This window comes from Pimephales promelas, chromosome 4, assembly GCF_988280905.1.
Source record: "Pimephales promelas chromosome 4, fPimPro1.hap1.1, whole genome shotgun sequence".
Taxonomy (NCBI): domain Eukaryota; kingdom Metazoa; phylum Chordata; class Actinopteri; order Cypriniformes; family Leuciscidae; genus Pimephales; species Pimephales promelas.
In genome coordinates, this window is record NC_142772.1 from 23,684,440 (window position 1) to 23,707,825 (window position 23,386).

Below are 23,386 nucleotides of genomic sequence, written 5' to 3' on the forward strand. Positions count from 1 at the left end.
AAGTCTCATGGCCCTCTATCTGAGTCCAGAGTTTTGAGAAGATTGGGGATACTTAATTTTTCGCCCAAAAAAAAAAAACGTAAGGGGTAACACTGTCGGTTTTTTTTTTGGGTCGAAATTTTGAGTTTAGATATCTCAGCACTGGAAGGGTCTAGAGCCTCCATTGTTGCACTCAGGTCTATGTCTCATGGCCCTCTATCAGAATCCAGAGTTTTGAGAAGATTGGGGATACAACATTTTTCGCCCAAAAAAAAAAAGGGGTAACACTGTCGTTTTTTTTTTTCGGGTCGAAATTTTGATTTTCGATATCTCAGCACTGGAAGGGTCTAGAGCCTCCATTGTTTCACTCAGGTCTATGTCTCATGGCCCTCTATCAGAATCCAGAGTTTTGAGAAGATTGGGGATACTTAATTTTTCACCCCAAAAAAAAAACCGTAAGGGGTAACACTGTCGTTTTTTTTTTCTGGTCGAAATTTTGAATTTCGATACCTCAGCTCTGGAAGGGTCTAGAGCCTCCATTGTTGCACTCAGGTCTAAGTCTCATGGCCCTCTATCAGAATCCAGAGTTTTGAGAAGATTGGGGATACTTAATTTTTCGCCCAAAAAAAAAAAAAAAAACGTAAGGGGTAACACTGTCGGGTTTTTTTTTTGGGTCGAAATTTTGAGTTTAGATATCTCAGCACTGGAAGGGTCTAGAGCCTCCATTGTTGCACTCAGGTCTATGTCTCATGGCCCTCTATCAGAATCCAGAGTTTTGAGAAGATTGGGGATACTTAATTTTTCACCCCAAAAAAAACCGTAAGGGGTAACACTGTCGTTTTTTTTTCTGGTCGAAATTTTGAATTTCGATATCTCAGCTCTGGAAGGGTCTAGAGCCTCCATTGTTGCACTCAGGTCTAAGTCTCATGGCCCTCTATCAGAATCCAGAGTTTTGAGAAGATTGGGTATACTTCATTTTTCGCCCAAAAAAAAAAAAACGTAAGGGGTAACACTGTCGTTTTTTTTTTTCGGGTCGAAATTTTGAGTTTAGATATCTCAGCTCTGGAAGGGTCTAGAGCCTCCATTGTTGCACTCAGGTCTAAGTCTCATGGCCCTCTATCAGAATCCAGAGTTTTGAGAAGATTGGGGATACTTAATTTTTCGCCCAAAAAAAAAAAAAAAAAAACGTAAGGGGTAACACTGTCGGTTTTTTTTTTTGGGTCGAAGTTTTGAGTTTAGATATCTCAGCACTGGAAGGGTCTAGAGCCTCCATTGTTGCACTCAGGTCTATGTCTCATGGCCCTCTATCAGACTCCAGAGTTTTGAGAAGATTGGGGATACTTAATTTTTCACCCCAAAAAAAACCGTAAGGGGTAACACTGTCGTTTTTTTTTCTGGTCAAAATGTTGAATTTCGATATCTCAGCTCTGGAAGGGTCTAGAGCCTCCATTGTTGCACTCAGGTCTAAGTCTCATGGCCCTCTATCAGAATCCAGAGTTTTGAGAAGATTGGGTATACTTAATTTTTCGCCCAAAAAAAAAACGTAAGGGGTAACACTGTCGTTTTTTTTTCGGGTCGAAATTTTGAGTTTAGATATCTCAGCACTGGAAGGGTCTAGAGCCTCCATTGTTGCACTCAGGTCTAAGTCTCATGGTCCTCTATCAGAATCCAGAGTTTTGAGAAGATTGGGGATACTTCATTTTTCGCCCAAAAAAAAAACGTAAGGGGTAACACTGTCGTTTTTTTTTTCGGGTCGAAATTTTGAGTTTAGATATCTCAGCACTGGAAGGGTCTAGAGCCTCCATTGTTGCACTCAGGTCTATGTCTCATGGCCCTCTATCAGAATCCAGAGTTTTGAGAAGATTGGGGATACTTAATTTTTCACCCCAAAAAAAAAACCGTAAGGGGTAACACTGTCGTTTTTTTTTCTGGTCGAAATTTTGAATTTCGATATCTCAGCTCTGGAAGGGTCTAGAGCCTCCATTGTTGCACTCAGGTCTAAGTCTCATGGCCCTCTATCTGAGTCCAGAGCTTTGAGAAGATTGGGGATACTTAATTTTTCGCCCAAAAAAAAAAAAACGTAAGGGGTAACACTGTCGGTTTTTTTTTTGGGTCGAAATTTTGAGTTTAGATATCTCAGCACTGGAAGGGTCTAGAGCCTCCATTGTTGCACTCAGGTCTATGTCTCATGGCCCTCTATCAGAATCCAGAGTTTTGAGAAGATTGGGGATACAACATTTTTCGCCCAAAAAAAAAAAAAGGGGTAACACTGTCGTTTTTTTTTTTCGGGTCGAAATTTTGATTTTCGATATCTCAGCACTGGAAGGGTCTAGAGCCTCCATTGTTTCACTCAGGTCTATGTCTCATGGCCCTCTATCAGAATCCAGAGTTTTGAGAAGATTGGGGATACTTAATTTTTCACCCAAAAAAAAAAAAACCGTAAGGGGTAACACTGTCGTTTTTTTTTTTCTGGTCGAAATTTTGAATTTCGATACCTCAGCACTGGAAGGGTCTAGAGCCTCCATTGTTGCACTCAGGTCTAAGTCTCATGGCCCTCTATCAGAATCCAGAGTTTTGAGAAGATTGGGGATACTTAATTTTTCGCCCAAAAAAAAAAAAAACGTAAGGGGTAACACTGTCGGGTTTTTTTTTGGGTCGAAATTTTGAGTTTAGATATCTCAGCACTGGAAGGGTCTAGAGCCTCCATTGTTGCACTCAGGTCTATGTCTCATGGCCCTCTATCAGAATCCAGAGTTTTGAGAAGATTGGGGATACTTAATTTTTCACCCCAAAAAAAAACCGTAAGGGGTAACACTGTCGTTTTTTTTTCTGGTCGAAATTTTGAATTTCGATATCTCAGCTCTGGAAGGGTCTAGAGCCTCCATTGTTGCACTCAGGTCTAAGTCTCATGGCCCTCTATCAGAATCCAGAGTTTTGAGAAGATTGGGTATACTTCATTTTTCGCCCAAAAAAAAAAAAACGTAAGGGGTAACACTGTCGTTTTTTTTTTCGGGTCGAAATTTTGAGTTTAGATATCTCAGCTCTGGAAGGGTCTAGAGCCTCCATTGTTGCACTCAGGTCTAAGTCTCATGGCCCTCTATCAGAATCCAGAGTTTTGAGAAGATTGGGGATACTTAATTTTTCGCCCAAAAAAAAAAAAAAAAAACGTAAGGGGTAACACTGTCGGTTTTTTTTTTTGGGTCGAAATTTTGAGTTTAGATATCTCAGCACTGGAAGGGTCTAGAGCCTCCATTGTTGCACTCAGGTCTATGTCTCATGGCCCTCTATCAGACTCCAGAGTTTTGAGAAGATTGGGGATACTTAATTTTTCACCCCAAAAAAAACCGTAAGGGGTAACACTGTCGTTTTTTTTTCTGGTCAAAATGTTGAATTTCGATATCTCAGCTCTGGAAGGGTCTAGAGCCTCCATTGTTGCACTCAGGTCTAAGTCTCATGGCCCTCTATCAGAATCCAGAGTTTTGAGAAGATTGGGTATACTTAATTTTTCGCCCAAAAAAAAAAAACGTAAGGGGTAACACTGTCGTTTTTTTTTTTCGGGTCGAAATTTTGAGTTTAGATATCTCAGCACTGGAAGGGTCTAGAGCCTCCATTGTTGCACTCAGGTCTATGTCTCATGGCCCTCTATCAGAATCCAGAGTTTTGAGAAGATTGGGGATACTTAATTTTTCACCCCAAAAAAAACCGTAAGGGGTAACAATGTCGTTTTTTTTTCTGGTCGAAATTTTGAATTTCGATATCTCAGCTCTGGAAGGGTCTAGAGCCTCCATTGTTGCACTCAGGTCTAAGTCTCATGGCCCTCTATCAGAATCCAGAGTTTTGAGAAGATTGGGGATACTTAATTTTTCGCCCAAAAAAAAAAAACGTAAGGGGTAACACTGTCGGTTTTTTTTTGGGGTCGAAATTTTGAGTTTAGATATCTCAGCACTGGAAGGGTCTAGAGCCTCCATTGTTGCACTCAGGTCTATGTCTCATGGCCCTCTATCAGAATCCAGAGTTTTGAGAAGATTGGGGATACTTAATTTTTCGCCCAAAAAAAAAAAACGTAAGGGGTAATACTGTCGTTTTTTTTTCTGGTCGAAATTTTGAATTTCGATATCTCAGCTCTGGAAGGGTCTAGAGCCTCCATTGTTGCACTCAGGTCTAAGTCTCATGGCCCTCTATCAGAATCCAGAGTTTTGAGAAGATTGGGGATACTCAATTTTTCGCCCAAAAAAAAAAAACGTAAGGGGTAACACTGTCGTTTTTTTTTTTCGGGTCGAAATTTTGAGTTTAGATATCTCAGCACTGGAAGGGTCTAGAGCCTCCATTGTTGCACTCAGGTCTATGTCTCATGGCCCTCTATCAGAATCCAGAGTTTTGAGAAAATTGGGGATACTTAATTTTTCGCCCAAAAAAAAAACGTAAGGGGTAACACTGTCGTTTTTTTTACGGGTCGAAATTTTGATTTTCGATATCTCAGCTCTGTAAGGGTCTAGAGCCTCCATTGTTGCACTCAGGTCTAAGTCTCATGGCCCTCTATCAGAATCCAGAGTTTTGAGAAGATTGGGGATACTAAATTTTTCGCCCAAAAAAAAAACGTAAGGGGTAACACTGTCGTTTTTTTTTTCTGGTCGAAATTTTGAATTTCATTATCTCAGCTCTGGAAGGGTCTAGAGCCTCCATTGTTGCACTCAGGTCTAAGTCTCATGGCCCTCTATCAGAATCCAGAGTTTTGAGAAGATTGGGGATACTTAATTTTTCGCCCAAAAAAAAAAAAACGTAAGGGGTAACACTGTCGGTTTTTTTTTTTGGGTCGAAATTTTGAGTTTAGATATCTCAGCACTGGAAGGGTCTAGAGCCTCCATTGTTGCACTCAGGTCTATGTCTCATGGCCCTCTATCAGAATCCAGAGTTTTGAGAAGATTGGGGATACTTAATTTTTCACCCCAAAAAAAAAAAACGTAAGGGGTAACACTGTCGTTTTTTTTTCTGGTCGAAATTTTGAATTTCGGTATCTCAGCTCTGGAAGGGTCTAGAGCCTCCATTGTTGCACTCAGGTCTATGTCTCATGGCCCTCTATCAGAATCCAGAGTTTTGAGAAGATTGGGGATACTTAGTTTTTCGCCCAAAAAAAAAAAAACGTAAGGGGTAACACTGTCGTTTTTTTTTTCGGGTCGAAATTTTGAGTTTCGATATCTCAGCACTGGAAGGGTCTAGAGCCTCCATTGTTGCACTCAGGTCTATGTCTCATGGCCCTCTATCAGAATCCAGAGTTTTGAGAAGATTGGGGATACTTAATTTTTCGCCCAAAAAAAAAACGTAAGGGGTAACACTGTCGTTTTTTTTACGGGTCGAAATTTTGATTTTCGATATCTCAGCTCTGTAAGGGTCTAGAGCCTCCATTGTTGCACTCAGGTCTAAGTCTCATGGCCCTCTATCAGAATCCAGAGTTTTGAGAAGATTGGGGATACTAAATTTTTCGCCCAAAAAAAAAACGTAAGGGGTAACACTGTCGTTTTTTTTTTTCTGGTCGAAATTTTGAATTTCATTATCTCAGCTCTGGAAGGGTCTAGAGCCTCCATTGTTGCACTCAGGTCTAAGTCTCATGGCCCTCTATCAGAATCCAGAGTTTTGAGAAGATTGGGGATACTTAATTTTTCGCCCAAAAAAAAAAAACGTAAGGGGTAACACTGTCGGTTTTTTTTTTTGGGTCGAAATTTTGAGTTTAGATATCTCAGCACTGGAAGGGTCTAGAGCCTCCATTGTTGCACTCAGGTCTATGTCTCATGGCCCTCTATCAGAATCCAGAGTTTTGAGAAGATTGGGGATACTTAATTTTTCACCCCAAAAAAAAAAACGTAAGGGGTAACACTGTCGTTTTTTTTTCTGGTCGAAATTTTGAATTTCGGTATCTCAGCTCTGGAAGGGTCTAGAGCCTCCATTGTTGCACTCAGGTCTATGTCTCATGGCCCTCTATCAGAATCCAGAGTTTTGAGAAGATTGGGGATACTTAATTTTTCGCCCAAAAAAAAAAAACGTAAGGGGTAACACTGTCGTTTTTTTTTTTCTGGTCGAAATTTTGAATTTCGATACCTCAGCTCTGGAAGGGTCTAGAGCCTCCATTGTTGCACTCAGGTCTAAGTCTCATGGCCCTCTATCAGAATCCAGAGTTTTGAGAAGATTGGGGATACTTAATTTTTCGCCCAAAAAAAAAAAAAAACGTAAGGGGTAACACTGTAGGGTTTTTTTTTGGGTCGAAATTTTGAGTTTAGATATCTCAGCACTGGAAGGGTCTAGAGCCTCCATTGTTGCACTCAGGTCTATGTCTCATGGCCCTCTATCAGAATCCAGAGTTTTGAGAAGATTGGGGATACTTAATTTTTCACCCCAAAAAAACACCGTAAGGGGTAACACTGTCGTTTTTTTTTCTGGTCGAAATTTTGAATTTCGATATCTCAGCTCTGGAAGGGTCTAGAGCCTCCATTGTTGCACTCAGGTCTAAGTCTCATGGCCCTCTATCAGAATCCAGAGTTTTGAGAAGATTGGGTATACTTAATTTTTCTCCCAAAAAAAAAAAAACGTAAGGGGTAACACTGTCGTTTTTTTTTTTGGGTCGAAATTTTGAGTTTAGATATCTCAGCTCTGGAAGGGTCTAGAGCCTCCATTGTTGCACTCAGGTCTAAGTCTCATGGCCCTCTATCAGAATCCAGAGTTTTGAGAAGATTGGGGATACTTAATTTTTCGCCCAAAAAAAAAAAAAAAAAAACGTAAGGGGTAACACTGTCGGTTTTTTTTTTTTGGGTCGAAATTTTGAGTTTAGATATCTCAGCACTGGAAGGGTCTAGAGCCTCCATTGTTGCACTCAGGTCTATGTCTCATGGCCCTCTATCAGACTCCAGAGTTTTGAGAAGATTGGGGATACTTAATTTTTCACCCCAAAAAAAACCGTAAGGGGTAACACTGTCGTTTTTTTTTCTGGTCAAAATTTTGAATTTCGATATCTCAGCTCGGGAAGGGTCTAGAGCCTCCATTGTTGCACTCAGGTCTAAGTCTCATGGCCCTCTATCAGAATCCAGAGTTTTGAGAAGATTGGGTATACTTAATTTTTCGCCCAAAAAAAAAAAACCGTAAGGGGTAACACTGTCGTTTTTTTTTTCGGGTCGAAATTTTGAGTTTAGATATCTCAGCACTGGAAGGGTCTAGAGCCTCCATTGTTGCACTCAGGTCTATGTCGCATGGCCCTCTATCAGAATCCAGAGTTTTGAGAAGATTGGGGATACTTAATTTTTCACCCCAAAAAAAACCGTAAGGGGTAACACTGTCGTTTTTTTTTTCTGGTCGAAATTTTGAATTTCGATATCTCAGCTCTGGAAGGGTCTAGAGCCTCCATTGTTGCACTCAGGTCTAAGTCTCATGGCCCTCTATCAGAATCCAGAGTTTTGAGAAGATTGGGGATACTTAATTTTTCGCCCAAAAAAAAAAAAAAACGTAAAGGCTAACACTGTCGGTTTTTTTTTTGGGTCGAAATTTTGAGTTTACATATCTCAGCACTGGAAGGGTCTAGAGCCTCCATTGTTGCACTCAGGTCTATGTCTCATGGCCCTCTATCAGAATCCAAAGTTTTGAGAAGATTGGGGATACTTAATTTTTCGCCCAAAAAAAAAACCGTAAGGGGTAATACTGTCGTTTTTTTTTCTGGTCGAAATTTTGAATTTCGATATCTCAGCTCTGGAAGGGTCTAGAGCCTCCATTGTTGCACTCAGGTCTAAGTCTCATGGCCCTCTATCAGAATCCAGAGTTTTGAGAAGATTGGGGATACTCAATTTTTCGCCCAAAAAAAAAAAACGTAAGGGGTAACACTGTCGTTTTTTTTTTTTCGGGTCGAAATTTTGAGTTTAGATATCTCAGCACTGGAAGGGTCTAGAGCCTCCATTGTTGCACTCAGGTCAATGTCTCATGGCCCTCTATCAGAATCCAGAGTTTTGAGAAAATTGGGGATACTTAATTTTTCGCCCAAAAAAAAAACGTAAGGGGTAACACTGTCGTTTTTTTTACGGGTCGAAATTTTGATTTTCGATATCTCAGCTCTGTAAGGGTCTAGAGCCTCCATTGTTGCACTCAGGTCTAAGTCTCATGGCCCTCTATCAGAATCCAGAGTTTTGAGAAGATTGGGGATACTAAATTTTTCGCCCAAAAAAAAAACGTAAGGGGTAACACTGTCGTTTTTTTTTTTTCTGGTCGAAATTTTGAATTTCATTATCTCAGCTCTGGAAGGGTCTAGAGCCTCCATTGTTGCACTCAGGTCTAAGTCTCATGGCCCTCTATCAGAATCCAGAGTTTTGAGAAGATTGGGGATACTTAATTTTTCGCCCAAAAAAAAAAAAACGTAAGGGGTAACACTGTCGGTTTTTTTTTTTGGGTCGAAATTTTGAGTTTAGATATCTCAGCACTGGAAGGGTCTAGAGCCTCCATTGTTGCACTCAGGTCTATGTCTCGTGGCCCTCTATCAGAATCCAGAGTTTTGAGAAGATTGGGGATACTTAATTTTTCACCCCAAAAAAAAAAAACGTAAGGGGTAACACTGTCGTTTTTTTTCTGGTCGAAATTTTGAATTTCGGTATCTCAGCTCTGGAAGGGTCTAGAGCCTCCATTGTTGCACTCAGGTCTATGTCTCATGGCCCTCTATCAGAATCCAGAGTTTTGAGAAGATTGGGGATACTTAGTTTTTCGCCCAAAAAAAAAAAAACGTAAGGGGTAACACTGTCGTTTTTTTTTTCGGGTCGAAATTTTGAGTTTCGATATCTCAGCACTGGAAGGGTCTAGAGCCTCCATTGTTGCACTCAGGTCTATGTCTCATGGCCCTCTATCAGAATCCAGAGTTTTGAGAAGATTGGGGATACTTAATTTTTCGCCCCAAAAAAAAACTTAAGGGGTAACACCGTCGTTTTTTTTTTCTGGTCGAAATGTTGAATTTCGATATCTCAGCTCTGGAAGGGTCTAGAGCCTCCATTGTTGCACTCAGGTCTATGTCTCATTGCCCTCTGCCCTCTATCAGAATCCAGAGTTTTGAGAAGATTGGGGATACTTAATTTTTCGCCCAAAAAAAAACGTAAGGGGTAACACTGTCGTTTTTTTTTCTGGTCGAAATTTTGAATTTCGGTATCTCAGCTCTGGAAGGGTCTAGAGCCTCCATTGTTGCACTCAGGTCTATGTCTCATGGCCCTCTATCAGAATCCAGAGTTTTGAGAAGATTGGGGATACTTAGTTTTTCGCCCAAAAAAAAAAAAACGTAAGGGGTAACACTGTCGTTTTTTTTTTCGGGTCGAAATTTTGAGTTTCGATATCTCAGCACTGGAAGGGTCTAGAGCCTCCATTGTTGCACTCAGGTCTATGTCTCATGGCCCTCTATCAGAATCCAGAGTTTTGAGAAGATTGGGGATACTTAATTTTTCGCCCAAAAAAAAAACGTAAGGGGTAACACTGTCGTTTTTTTTACGGGTCGAAATTTTGATTTTCGATATCTCAGCTCTGTAAGGGTCTAGAGCCTCCATTGTTGCACTCAGGTCTAAGTCTCATGGCCCTCTATCAGAATCCAGAGTTTTGAGAAGATTGGGGATACTAAATTTTTCGCCCAAAAAAAAAACGTAAGGGGTAACACTGTCGTTTTTTTTTTTCTGGTCGAAATTTTGAATTTCATTATCTCAGCTCTGGAAGGGTCTAGAGCCTCCATTGTTGCACTCAGGTCTAAGTCTCATGGCCCTCTATCAGAATCCAGAGTTTTGAGAAGATTGGGGATACTTAATTTTTCGCCCAAAAAAAAAAAACGTAAGGGGTAACACTGTCGGTTTTTTTTTTTGGGTCGAAATTTTGAGTTTAGATATCTCAGCACTGGAAGGGTCTAGAGCCTCCATTGTTGCACTCAGGTCTATGTCTCATGGCCCTCTATCAGAATCCAGAGTTTTGAGAAGATTGGGGATACTTAATTTTTCACCCCAAAAAAAAAAACGTAAGGGGTAACACTGTCGTTTTTTTTTCTGGTCGAAATTTTGAATTTCGGTATCTCAGCTCTGGAAGGGTCTAGAGCCTCCATTGTTGCACTCAGGTCTATGTCTCATGGCCCTCTATCAGAATCCAGAGTTTTGAGAAGATTGGGGATACTTAATTTTTCACCCCAAAAAAAAAACGTAAGGGGTAACACTGTCGTTTTTTTTTTCTGGTCGAAATTTTGAATTTCGATACCTCAGCTCTGGAAGGGTCTAGAGCCTCCATTGTTGCACTCAGGTCTAAGTCTCATGGCCCTCTATCAGAATCCAGAGTTTTGAGAAGATTGGGGATACTTAATTTTTCGCCCAAAAAAAAAAAAAAAAAAACGTAAGGGGTAACACTGTAGGGGTTTTTTTTGGGTCGAAATTTTGAGTTTAGATATCTCAGCACTGGAAGGGTCTAGAGCCTCCATTGTTGCACTCAGGTCTATGTCTCATGGCCCTCTATCAGAATCCAGAGTTTTGAGAAGATTGGGGATACTTAATTTTTCACCCCAAAAAAAAACCCGTAAGGGGTAACACTGTCGTTTTTTTTTCTGGTCGAAATTTTGAATTTCGATATCTCAGCTCTGGAAGGGTCTAGAGCCTCCATTGTTGCACTCAGGTCTAAGTCTCATGGCCCTCTATCAGAATCCAGAGTTTTGAGAAGATTGGGTATACTTAATTTTTCGCCCAAAAAAAAAAAAACGTAAGGGGTAACACTGTCGTTTTTTTTTTTGGGTCGAAATTTTGAGTTTAGATATCTCAGCTCTGGAAGGGTCTAGAGCCTCCATTGTTGCACTCAGGTCTAAGTCTCATGGCCCTCTATCAGAATCCAGAGTTTTGAGAAGATTGGGGATACTTAATTTTTCGCCCAAAAAAAAAAAAAAAAAAACGTAAGGGGTAACACTGTCGGTTTTTTTTTTTTGGGTCGAAATTTTGAGTTTAGATATCTCAGCACTGGAAGGGTCTAGAGCCTCCATTGTTGCACTCAGGTCTATGTCTCATGGCCCTCTATCAGACTCCAGAGTTTTGAGAAGATTGGGGATACTTAATTTTTCACCCCAAAAAAAACCGTAAGGGGTAACACTGTCGTTTTTTTTTCTGGTCAAAATTTTGAATTTCGATATCTCAGCTCGGGAAGGGTCTAGAGCCTCCATTGTTGCACTCAGGTCTAAGTCTCATGGCCCTCTATCAGAATCCAGAGTTTTGAGAAGATTGGGTATACTTAATTTTTCGCCCAAAAAAAAAAAACGTAAGGGGTAACACTGTCGTTTTTTTTTTCGGGTCGAAATTTTGAGTTTAGATATCTCAGCACTGGAAGGGTCTAGAGCCTCCATTGTTGCACTCAGGTCTATGTCGCATGGCCCTCTATCAGAATCCAGAGTTTTGAGAAGATTGGGGATACTTAATTTTTCGCCCAAAAAAAAAAAAACGTAAGGGGTAACACTGTCGTTTTTTTTTTCGGGTCGAAATTTTGAGTTTAGATATCTCAGCACTGGAAGGGTCTAGAGCCTCCATTGTTGCACTCAGGTCTATGTCTCATGGCCCTCTATCAGAATCCAAAGTTTTGAGAAGATTGGGGATACTTAATTTTTCGCCCAAAAAAAAAACCGTAAGGGGTAATACTGTCGTTTTTTTTTCTGGTCGAAATTTTGAATTTCGATATCTCAGCTCTGGAAGGGTCTAGAGCCTCCATTGTTGCACTCAGGTCTAAGTCTCATGGCCCTCTATCAGAATCCAGAGTTTTGAGAAGATTGGGGATACTCAATTTTTCGCCCAAAAAAAAAAACGTAAGGGGTAACACTGTCGTTTTTTTTTTTTTCGGGTCGAAATTTTGAGTTTAGATATCTCAGCACTGGAAGGGTCTAGAGCCTCCATTGTTGCACTCAGGTCTATGTCTCATGGCCCTCTATCAGAATCCAGAGTTTTGAGAAAATTGGGGATACTTAATTTTTCGCCCAAAAAAAAAACGTAAGGGGTAACACTGTCGTTTTTTTTCGGGTCGAAATTTTGATTTTCGATATCTCAGCTCTGGAAGGGTTTAGAGCCTCCATTGTTGCACTCAGGTCTAAGTCTCATGGCCCTCTATCAGAATCCAGAGTTTTGAGAAGATTGGGGATACTTAATTTTTCGCCCCAAAAAAAAAACGTAAGGGGTAACACTGTCGTTTTTTTTCGGGTCGAAATTTTGATTTTCGATATCTCAGCTCTGGAAGGGTTTAGAGCCTCCATTGTTGCACTCAGGTCTAAGTCTCATGGCCCTCTATCAGAATCCAGAGTTTTGAGAAGATTGGGGATACTAAATTTTTTGACCCCCCAAAAAAACGTAAGGGGTAACACTGTCGTTTTTTTTTTTTTTACGGGTCGAAATTTTGAGTTTCGATATCTCAGCACTGGAAGGGTCTAAACCTCCATTGTTGCACTCAGGTCTATGTCTCATGGCCCTCTATCAGAATCCAGAGTTTTGAGAAGATTGGGGATACTAAATTTTTCGCCCAAAAAAAAAACAAAACGTAAGGGGTAACACTGTCGTTTTTTTTTTCTGGTCGAAATTTTTAATTTCGATATCTCAGCTCTGGAAGGGTCTAGAGCCTCCATTGTTGCACTCAGGTCTAAGTCTCATGGCCCTCTATCAGAATCCAGAGTTTTGAGAAGATTGGGGATACTTAATTTTTCGCCCCAAAAAAAAAAACCGTAAGGGGTAACACTGTCATTTTTTTTTTTTTGGTCGAAATTTTGAATTTTGATATCTCTGCTCTGGAAGGTTCTAGAGCCTCCATTGTTGCACTCAGGTCTATGTCTCATGGCCCTCTATCAGAATCCAGAGTTTTGAGAAGATTGGGGATACTAAATTTTTCGCCCAAAAAAAAAAACGTAAGGGGTAACACTGTCGTTTTTTTTTCGGGTCGAAATTTTGATTTTCGATATCTCAGCTCTGGAAGGGTCTAGAGCCTCCATTGTTGCACTCAGGTCTAAGTCTCATGGCCCTCTATCAGAATCAAGAGTTTTGAGAAGATTGGGGATACTTAATTTTTCGCCGCAAAAAAAAAAAACGTAAGGGGTAACACTGTCGTTTTTTTTTTTTGGGTCGAACTTTTGATTTTCGATATCTCAGCTCTGGAAGGGTCTAGAGCATCCATTTTTGCACTCAGGTCTAAGTCTCGTGGCCCTCTATCAGAATCCAGAGTTTTGAGAAGATTGGGGATACTAAATTTTTCGCCCCAAAAAAAAAACGTAAGGGGTAACACTGTCGTTTTTTTTTTAGGTCGAAATTTTGATTTTCGATATCTCAGCTCTGGAAGGGTCTAGAGCCTCCATTGTTGCACTCAGGTCTATGTCTCATGGCCCTCTATCAGAATCCAGAGTTTTGAGAAGATTGGGGATACTTAATTTTTCACCCCCAAAAAAAACCGTAATGGGTAACACTGTCGTTTTTTTTTCTGGTCGAAATTTTGAATTTCGATATCTCAGCTCTGGAAGGGTCTAGAGCCTCCATTGTTGCACTCAGGTCTAAGTCTCATGGCCCTCTATCAGAATCCAGAGTTTTGAGAAGATTGGGGATACTTAATTTTTCGCCCAAAAAAAAAAAACGTAAGGGGTAACACTGTCGTTTTTTTTTCGGGTCGAAATTTTGAGTTTAGATATCTCAGCACTGGAAGGGTCTAGAGCCTCCATTGTTGCACTCAGGTCTAAGTCTCATGGCCCTCTATCAGAATCCAGAGTTTTGAGAAGATTGGGGATACTTAATTTTTCGCCCAAAAAAAAAACGTAAGGGGTAACACTGTCGTTTTTTTTACGGGTCGAAATTTTGATTTTCGATATCTCAGCTCTGGAAGGGTCTAGAGCCTCCATTGTTGCACTCAGGTCTAAGTCTCATGGCCCTCTATCAGAATCCAGAGTTTTGAGAAGATTGGGGATACTTAATTTTTCGCCCAAAAAAAAAACCGTAAGGGGTAACACTGTCGTTTTTTTTACGGGTCGAAATTTAGATTTTCGATATCTCAGCTCTGGAAGGGTTTAGAGCCTCGATTGTTGCACTCAGGTCTAAGTCTCATGGCCCTCTATCAGAATCCAGAGTTTTGAGAAGATTGGGGATACTAAATTTTTCGGCCAAAAAAAAAACGTAAGGGGTAACACTGTCGTTTTTTTTTTCGGGTCGAAATTTTGAGTTTCGATATCTCAGCACTGGAAGGGTCTAGAGCCTCCATTGTTGCACTCAGGTCAATGTCTCATGGCCCTCTATCAGAATCCAGAGTTTTGAGAAGATTGGGGATACTTAATTTTTCGCCCAAAAAAAAAAAACGTAAGGGGTAACACTGTCGTTTTTTTTTTTCGGGTCGAAATTTTGAGTTTCAATATCTCAGCTCTGGAAGGGTTTAGAGCCTCCATTGTTGCACTCAGGTCTAAGTCTCATGGCCCTCTATCAGAATCCAGAGTTTTGAGAAGATTGGGGATACTAATTTTTTCGGCCAAAAAAAAAATGTAAGGGGTAACACTGTCGTTTTTTTTTTTTGGGTCGAAATTTTGATTTTCGATATCTCAGCTCTGGAAGGGTCTAGAGCCTCCATTGTTGCACTCAGGTCTATGTCTCATGGCCTTCTATCAGAATCCAGAGTTTTGAGAAGATTGGGTATACTTTATTTTTCACCCCCAAAAAAAAAACGTAAGGGGTAACACTGTCGTTTTTTTTTTCTGGTCGAAATTTTGAATTTCGATATCTCAGCTCTGGAAGGGTCTAGAGCCTCCATTGTTGCACTCAGGTCTAAGTCTCATGGCCCTCTATCAGAATCCAGAGTTTTGAGAAGATTGGGGATACTTAATTTTTCGCCCAAAAAAAAAAAACGTAAGGGGTAACACTGTCGTTTTTTTTTTTTCGGGTCGAAATTTTGAGTTTAGATATCTCAGCACTGGAAGGGTCTAGAGCCTCCATTGTTGCACTCAGGTCAATGTCTCATGGCCCTCTATCAGAATCCAGAGTTTTGAGAAGATTGGGGATACTTAATTTTTCGCCCAAAAAAAAAACGTAAGGGGTAACACTGTCGTTTTTTTTTTTCGGGTCGAAATTTTGAGTTTCGATATCTCAGCTCTGGAAGGGTTTAGAGCCTCCATTGTTGCACTCAGGTCTAAGTCTCATGGCCCTCTATCAGAATCCAGAGTTTTGAGAAGATTGGGGATACTAATTTTTTCGGCCAAAAAAAAATGTAAGGGGTAACACTGTCGTTTTTTTTTTTTTTGGGTCGAAATTTTGATTTTCGATATCTCAGCTCTGGAAGGGTCTAGAGCCTCCATTGTTGCACTCAGGTCTATGTCTCATGGCCTTCTATCAAAATCCAGAGTTTTGAGAAGATTGGGTATACTTAATTTTTCACCCCAAAAAAAAAAAACGTAAGGGGTAACACTGTCGTTTTTTTTTTCTGGTCGAAATTTTGAATTTCGATATCTCAGCTCTGGAAGGGTCTAGAGCCTCCATTGTTGCACTCAGGTCTAAGTCTCATGGCCCTCTATCAGAATCCAGAGTTTTGAGAAGATTGGGGATACTTAATTTTTCGCCCAAAAAAAAAACGTAAGGGGTAACACTGTCGTTTTTTTTTTTCGGGTCGAAATTTTGAGTTTAGATATCTCAGCACTGGAAGGGTCTAGAGCCTCCATTGTTGCACTCAGGTCTATGTCTCATGGCCCTCTATCAGAATCCAGAGTTTTGAGAAGATTGGGGATACTTAATTTTTCGCCCAAAAAAAAAACGTAAGGGGTAACACTGTCGTTTTTTTTTTTCGGGTCGAAATTTTGAGTTTAGATATCTCAGCACTGGAAGGGTCTAGAGCCTCCATTGTTGCACTCAGGTCTATGTCTCATGGCCCTCTATCAGAATCCAGAGTTTTGAGAAGATTGGGTATACTTAATTTTTCACCCCAAAAAAAAAAACGTAAGGGGTAACACTGTCGTTTTTTTTTTCTGGTCGAAATTTTGAATTTCGATATCTCAGCTCTGGAAGGGTCTAGAGCCTCCATTGTTGCACTCAGGTCTAAGTCTCATGGCCCTCTATCAGAATCCAGAGTTTTGAGAAGATTGGGGATACTTAATTTTTCGCCCAAAAAAAAAAAACGTAAGGGGTAACACTGTCGTTTTTTTTTTTTCGGGTCGAAATTTTGAGTTTAGATATCTCAGCACTGGAAGGGTCTAGAGCCTCCATTGTTGCACTCAGGTCAATGTCTCATGGCCCTCTATCAGAATCCAGAGTTTTGAGAAGATTGGGGATACTTAATTTTTCGCCCAAAAAAAAAACGTAAGGGGTAACACTGTCGTTTTTTTTTTTCGGGTCGAAATTTTGAGTTTCGATATCTCAGCTCTGGAAGGGTTTAGAGCCTCCATTGTTGCACTCAGGTCTAAGTCTCATGGCCCTCTATCAGAATCCAGAGTTTTGAGAAGATTGGGGATACTAATTTTTTCGGCCAAAAAAAAATGTAAGGGGTAACACTGTCGTTTTTTTTTTTTGGGGTCGAAATTTTGATTTTCGATATCTCAGCTCTGGAAGGGTCTAGAGCCTCCATTGTTGCACTCAGGTCTATGTCTCATGGCCTTCTATCAAAATCCAGAGTTTTGAGAAGATTGGGTATACTTAATTTTTCACCCCAAAAAAAAAAACGTAAGGGGTAACACTGTCGTTTTTTTTTTCTGGTCGAAATTTTGAATTTCGATATCTCAGCTCTGGAAGGGTCTAGAGCCTCCATTGTTGCACTCAGGTCTAAGTCTCATGGCCCTCTATCAGAATCCAGAGTTTTGAGAAGATTGGGGATACTTAATTTTTCGCCCAAAAAAAAAACGTAAGGGGTAACACTGTCGTTTTTTTTTTTCGGGTCGAAATTTTGAGTTTAGATATCTCAGCACTGGAAGGGTCTAGAGCCTCCATTGTTGCACTCAGGTCTATGTCTCATGGCCCTCTATCAGAATCCAGAGTTTTGAGAAGATTGGGGATACTTAATTTTTCACCCAAAAAAAAAAACTTAAGGGGTAACACTGTCGTTTTTTTTTCTGGTCGAAATGTTGAATTTCGATATCTCAGCTCTGGAAGGGTTTAGAGCCTCCATTGTTGCACTCAGGTCTAAGTCTCATGGCCCTCTATCAGAATCCAGAGTTTTGAGAAGATTGGGGATACTTAATTTTTCGCCCAAAAAAAAAACGTAAGGGGTAACACTGTCGTTTTTTTTTTTCGGGTCGAAATTTTGAGTTTAGATATCTCAGCACTGGAAGGGTCTAGAGCCTCCATTGTTGCACTCAGGTCTATGTCTCATGGCCCTCTATCAGAATCCAGAGTTTTGAGAAGATTGGGGATACTTAATTTTTCGCCCCCAAAAAAAACGTAAGGGGTAACACTGTCGTTTTTTTTTTTCTGGTCGAAATTTTTAATTTCGATATCTCAGCTCTGGAAGGGTTTAGAGCCTCCATTGTTGCACTCAGGTCTATGTCTCATGGCCCTCTATAAGAATCCAGAGTTTTGAGAAGATTGGGGATACTTAATTTTTCGCCCCCAAAAAAAACGTAAGGGGTAACACTGTCGTTTTTTTTTTCTGGTCGAAATTTTTAATTTCGATATCTCAGCTCTGGAAGGGTTTAGAGCCTCCATTGTTGCACTCAGGTCTATGTCTCATGGCCCTCTATCAGAATCCAGAGTTTTGAGAAGATTGGGGATACTAAATTTTTCGCCCAAAAAAAAAAACGTAAGGGGTAACACTGTCGTTTTTTTTTTCGGGTCGAAATTTTGATTTTCGATATCTCAGCTCTGGAAGGGTCTAGAGCCTCCATTGTTGCACTCAGGTCTAAGTCTCATGGCCCTCTATCAGAATCAAGAGTTTTGAGAAGATTGGGGATACTTAATTTTTCGCCGCAAAAAAAAAAAACGTAAGGGGTAACACTGTCGTTTTTTTTTTTTGGGTCGAACTTTTGATTTTCGATATCTCAGCTCTGGAAGGGTCTAGAGCATCCATTTTTGCACTCAGGTCTAAGTCTCGTGGCCCTCTATCAGAATCCAGAGTTTTGAGAAGATTGGGGATACTAAATTTTTCGCCCCAAAAAAAAAACGTAAGGGGTAACACTGTCGTTTTTTTTTTAGGTCGAAATTTTGATTTTCGATATCTCAGCTCTGGAAGGGTCTAGAGCCTCCATTGTTGCACTCAGGTCTATGTCTCATGGCCCTCTATCAGAATCCAGAGTTTTGAGAAGATTGGGGATACTTAATTTTTCACCCCCAAAAAAAACCGTAATGGGTAACACTGTCGTTTTTTTTTTTGGTCGAAATTTTGAATTTCGATATCTCAGCTCTGGAAGGGTCTAGAGCCTCCATTGTTGCACTCAGGTCTAAGTCTCATGGCCCTCTATCAGAATCCAGAGTTTTGAGAAGATTGGGGATACTTAATTTTTCGCCCAAAAAAAAAAACGTAAGGGGTAACACTGTCGTTTTTTTTTCGGGTCGAAATTTTGAGTTTAGATATCTCAGCACTGGAAGGGTCTAGAGCCTCCATTGTTGCACTCAGGTCTAAGTCTCATGGCCCTCTATCAGAATCCAGAGTTTTGAGAAGATTGGGGATACTTAATTTTTCGCCCAAAAAAAAAACGTAAGGGGTAACACTGTCGTTTTTTTTACGGGTCGAAATTTTGATTTTCGATATCTCAGCTCTGGAAGGGTCTAGAGCCTCCATTGTTGCACTCAGGTCTAAGTCTCATGGCCCTCTATCAGAATCCAGAGTTTTGAGAAGATTGGGGATACTTAATTTTTCGCCCAAAAAAAAAACCGTAAGGGGTAACACTGTCGTTTTTTTTACGGGTCGAAATTTAGATTTTCGATATCTCAGCTCTGGAAGGGTTTAGAGCCTCGATTGTTGCACTCAGGTCTAAGTCTCATGGCCCTCTATCAGAATCCAGAGTTTTGAGAAGATTGGGGATACTAAATTTTTCGGCCAAAAAAAAAACGTAAGGGGTAACACTGTCGTTTTTTTTTTCGGGTCGAAATTTTGAGTTTCGATATCTCAGCACTGGAAGGGTCTAGAGCCTCCATTGTTGCACTCAGGTCAATGTCTCATGGCCCTCTATCAGAATCCAGAGTTTTGAGAAGATTGGGGATACTTAATTTTTCGCCCAAAAAAAAAAACGTAAGGGGTAACACTGTCGTTTTTTTTTTTCGGGTCGAAATTTTGAGTTTCGATATCTCAGCTCTGGAAGGGTTTAGAGCCTCCATTGTTGCACTCAGGTCTAAGTCTCATGGCCCTCTATCAGAATCCAGAGTTTTGAGAAGATTGGGGATACTAATTTTTTCGGCCAAAAAAAAAATGTAAGGGGTAACACTGTCGTTTTTTTTTTTTGGGTCGAAATTTTGATTTTCGATATCTCAGCTCTGGAAGGGTCTAGAGCCTCCATTGTTGCACTCAGGTCTATGTCTCATGGCCTTCTATCAGAATCCAGAGTTTTGAGAAGATTGGGTATACTTAATTTTTCACCCCAAAAAAAAAAACGTAAGGGGTAACACTGTCGTTTTTTTTTTCTGGTCGAAATTTTGAATTTCGATATCTCAGCTCTGGAAGGGTCTAGAGCCTCCATTGTTGCACTCAGGTCTAAGTCTCATGGCCCTCTATCAGAATCCAGAGTTTTGAGAAGATTGGGGATACTTAATTTTTCGCCCAAAAAAAAAAAACGTAAGGGGTAACACTGTCGTTTTTTTTTTTTCGGGTCGAAATTTTGAGTTTAGATATCTCAGCACTGGAAGGGTCTAGAGCCTCCATTGTTGCACTCAGGTCAATGTCTCATGGCCCTCTATCAGAATCCAGAGTTTTGAGAAGATTGGGGATACTTAATTTTTCGCCCAAAAAAAAAACGTAAGGGGTAACACTGTCGTTTTTTTTTTTCGGGTCGAAATTTTGAGTTTCGATATCTCAGCTCTGGAAGGGTTTAGAGCCTCCATTGTTGCACTCAGGTCTAAGTCTCATGGCCCTCTATCAGAATCCAGAGTTTTGAGAAGATTGGGGATACTAATTTTTTCGGCCAAAAAAAAAATGTAAGGGGTAACACTGTCGTTTTTTTTTTTTTGGGTCGAAATTTTGATTTTCGATATCTCAGCTCTGGAAGGCTCTAGAGCCTCCATTGTTGCACTCAGGTCTATGTCTCATGGCCTTCTATCAAAATCCAGAGTTTTGAGAAGATTGGGTATACTTAATTTTTCACCCCCAAAAAAAAAAACGTAAGGGGTAACACTGTCGTTTTTTTTTTCTGGTCGAAATTTTGAATTTCGATATCTCAGCTCTGGAAGGGTCTAGAGCCTCCATTGTTGCACTCAGGTCTAAGTCTCATGGCCCTCTATCAGAATCCAGAGTTTTGAGAAGATTGGGGATACTTAATTTTTCGCCCAAAAAAAAAACGTAAGGGGTAACACTGTCGTTTTTTTTTTTCGGGTCGAAATTTTGAGTTTAGATATCTCAGCACTGGAAGGGTCTAGAGCCTCCATTGTTGCACTCAGGTCTATGTCTCATGGCCCTCTATCAGAATCCAGAGTTTTGAGAAGATTGGGGATACTTAATTTTTCGCCCAAAAAAAAAACGTAAGGGGTAACACTGTCGTTTTTTTTTTTCGGGTCGAAATTTTGAGTTTAGATATCTCAGCACTGGAAGGGTCTAGAGCCTCCATTGTTGCACTCAGGTCTATGTCTCATGGCCCTCTATCAGAATCCAGAGTTTTGAGAAGATTGGGTATACTTAATTTTTCACCCCCAAAAAAAAAACGTAAGGGGTAACACTGTCGTTTTTTTTTTCTGGTCGAAATTTTGAATTTCGATATCTCAGCTCTGGAAGGGTCTAGAGCCTCCATTGTTGCACTCAGGTCTAAGTCTCATGGCCCTCTATCAGAATCCAGAGTTTTGAGAAGATTGGGGATACTTAATTTTTCGCCCAAAAAAAAAAAACGTAAGGGGTAACACTGTCGTTTTTTTTTTTTCGGGTCGAAATTTTGAGTTTAGATATCTCAGCACTGGAAGGGTCTAGAGCCTCCATTGTTGCACTCAGGTCAATGTCTCATGGCCCTCTATCAGAATCCAGAGTTTTGAGAAGATTGGGGATACTTAATTTTTCGCCCAAAAAAAAAACGTAAGGGGTAACACTGTCGTTTTTTTTTTCGGGTCGAAATTTTGAGTTTCGATATCTCAGCTCTGGAAGGGTTTAGAGCCTCCATTGTTGCACTCAGGTCTAAGTCTCATGGCCCTCTATCAGAATCCAGAGTTTTGAGAAGATTGGGGATACTAATTTTTTCGGCCAAAAAAAAAATGTAAGGGGTAACACTGTCGTTTTTTTTTTTTTTGGGTCGAAATTTTGATTTTCGATATCTCAGCTCTGGAAGGGTCTAGAGCCTCCATTGTTGCACTCAGGTCTATGTCTCATGGCCTTCTATCAAAATCCAGAGTTTTGAGAAGATTGGGTATACTTAATTTTTCACCCCAAAAAAAAAAAACGTAAGGGGTAACACTGTCGTTTTTTTTTTCTGGTCGAAATTTTGAATTTCGATATCTCAGCTCTGGAAGGGTCTAGAGCCTCCATTGTTGCACTCAGGTCTAAGTCTCATGGCCCTCTATCAGAATCCAGAGTTTTGAGAAGATTGGGGATACTTAATTTTTCGCCCAAAAAAAAAACGTAAGGGGTAACACTGTCGTTTTTTTTTTTCGGGTCGAAATTTTGAGTTTAGATATCTCAGCACTGGAAGGGTCTAGAGCCTCCATTGTTGCACTCAGGTCTATGTCTCATGGCCCTCTATCAGAATCCAGAGTTTTGAGAAGATTGGGGATACTTAATTTTTCACCCAAAAAAAAAACTTAAGGGGTAACACTGTCGTTTTTTTTTCTGGTCGAAATGTTGAATTTCGATATCTCAGCTCTGGAAGGGTTTAGAGCCTCCATTGTTGCACTCAGGTCTAAGTCTCATGGCCCTCTATCAGAATCCAGAGTTTTGAGAAGATTGGGGATACTTAATTTTTCGCCCAAAAAAAAAACGTAAGGGGTAACACTGTCGTTTTTTTTTTTCGGGTCGAAATTTTGAGTTTAGATATCTCAGCACTGGAAGGGTCTAGAGCCTCCATTGTTGCACTCAGGTCTATGTCTCATGGCCCTCTATCAGAATCCAGAGTTTTAAGAAGATTGGGGATACTTAATTTTTCACCCAAAAAAAAAACTTAAGGGGTAACACTGTCGTTTTTTTTTCTGGTCGAAATGTTGAATTTCGATATCTCAGCTCTGGAAGGGTCTAGAGCCTCCATTGTTGCACTCAGGTCTATGTCTCATGGCCCTCTATAAGAATCCAGAGTTTTGAGAAGATTGGGGATACTTAATTTTTCGCCCCAAAAAAAAACGTAAGGGGTAACACTGTCGTTTTTTTTTTTCTGGTCGAAATTTTTAATTTCGATATCTCAGCTCTGGAAGGGTTTAGAGCCTCCATTGTTGCACTCAGGTCTATGTCTCATGGCCCTCTATCAGAATCCAGAGTTTTGAGAAGATTGGGGATACTTAATTTTTCACCCCCCCAAAAAAACGTAAGGGGTAACACTGTCGTCGTTTTTTTTTTGGGTCGAAATTTTGATTTTCGATATCTCAGCTCTGGAAGGGTCTAGAGCCTCCATTGTTGCACTCAGGTCTATGTCTCATGGCCCTCTATCAGAATCCAGAGTTTTGAGAAGATTGGGGATACTTAATTTTTCACCCCCCAAAAAAAAACGTAAGGGGTAACACTGTCGTTTTTTTTCTGGTCGAAATTTTGAATTTCGATATCTCAGCTCTGGAAGGGTCTAGAGCCTCCATTGTTGCACTCAGGTCTAAGTCTCATGGCCCTCTATCAGAATCCAGAGTTTTGAGAAGATTGGGGATACTTAATTTTTCGCCCAAAAAAAAAAACGTAAGGGGTAACACTGTCGTTTTTTTTTTTCGGGTCGAAATTTTGAGTTTCGATATCTCAGCACTGGAAGGGTCTAGAGCCTCCATTGTTGCACTCAGGTCAATGTCTCATGGCCCTCTATCAGAATCCAGAGTTTTGAGAAGATTGGGGATACTTAATTTTTCGCCCAAAAAAAAAACTTAAGGGGTAACACCGTCGTTTTTTTTTCTGGTCGAAATGTTGAATTTCGATATCTCAGCTCTGGAAGGGTCTAGAGCCTCCATTGTTGCACTCAGGTCTATGTCTTATGGCCCTCTATCAGAATCCAGAGTTTTGAGAAGATTGGGGATACTTAATTTTTCGCCCAAAAAAAAAACGTAAGGGGTAACACTGTCGTTTTTTTTTTTCTGGTCGAAATTTTTAATTTCGATATCTCAGCTCTGGAAGGGTTTAGAGCCTCCATTGTTGCACTCAGGTCTAAGTCTCATGG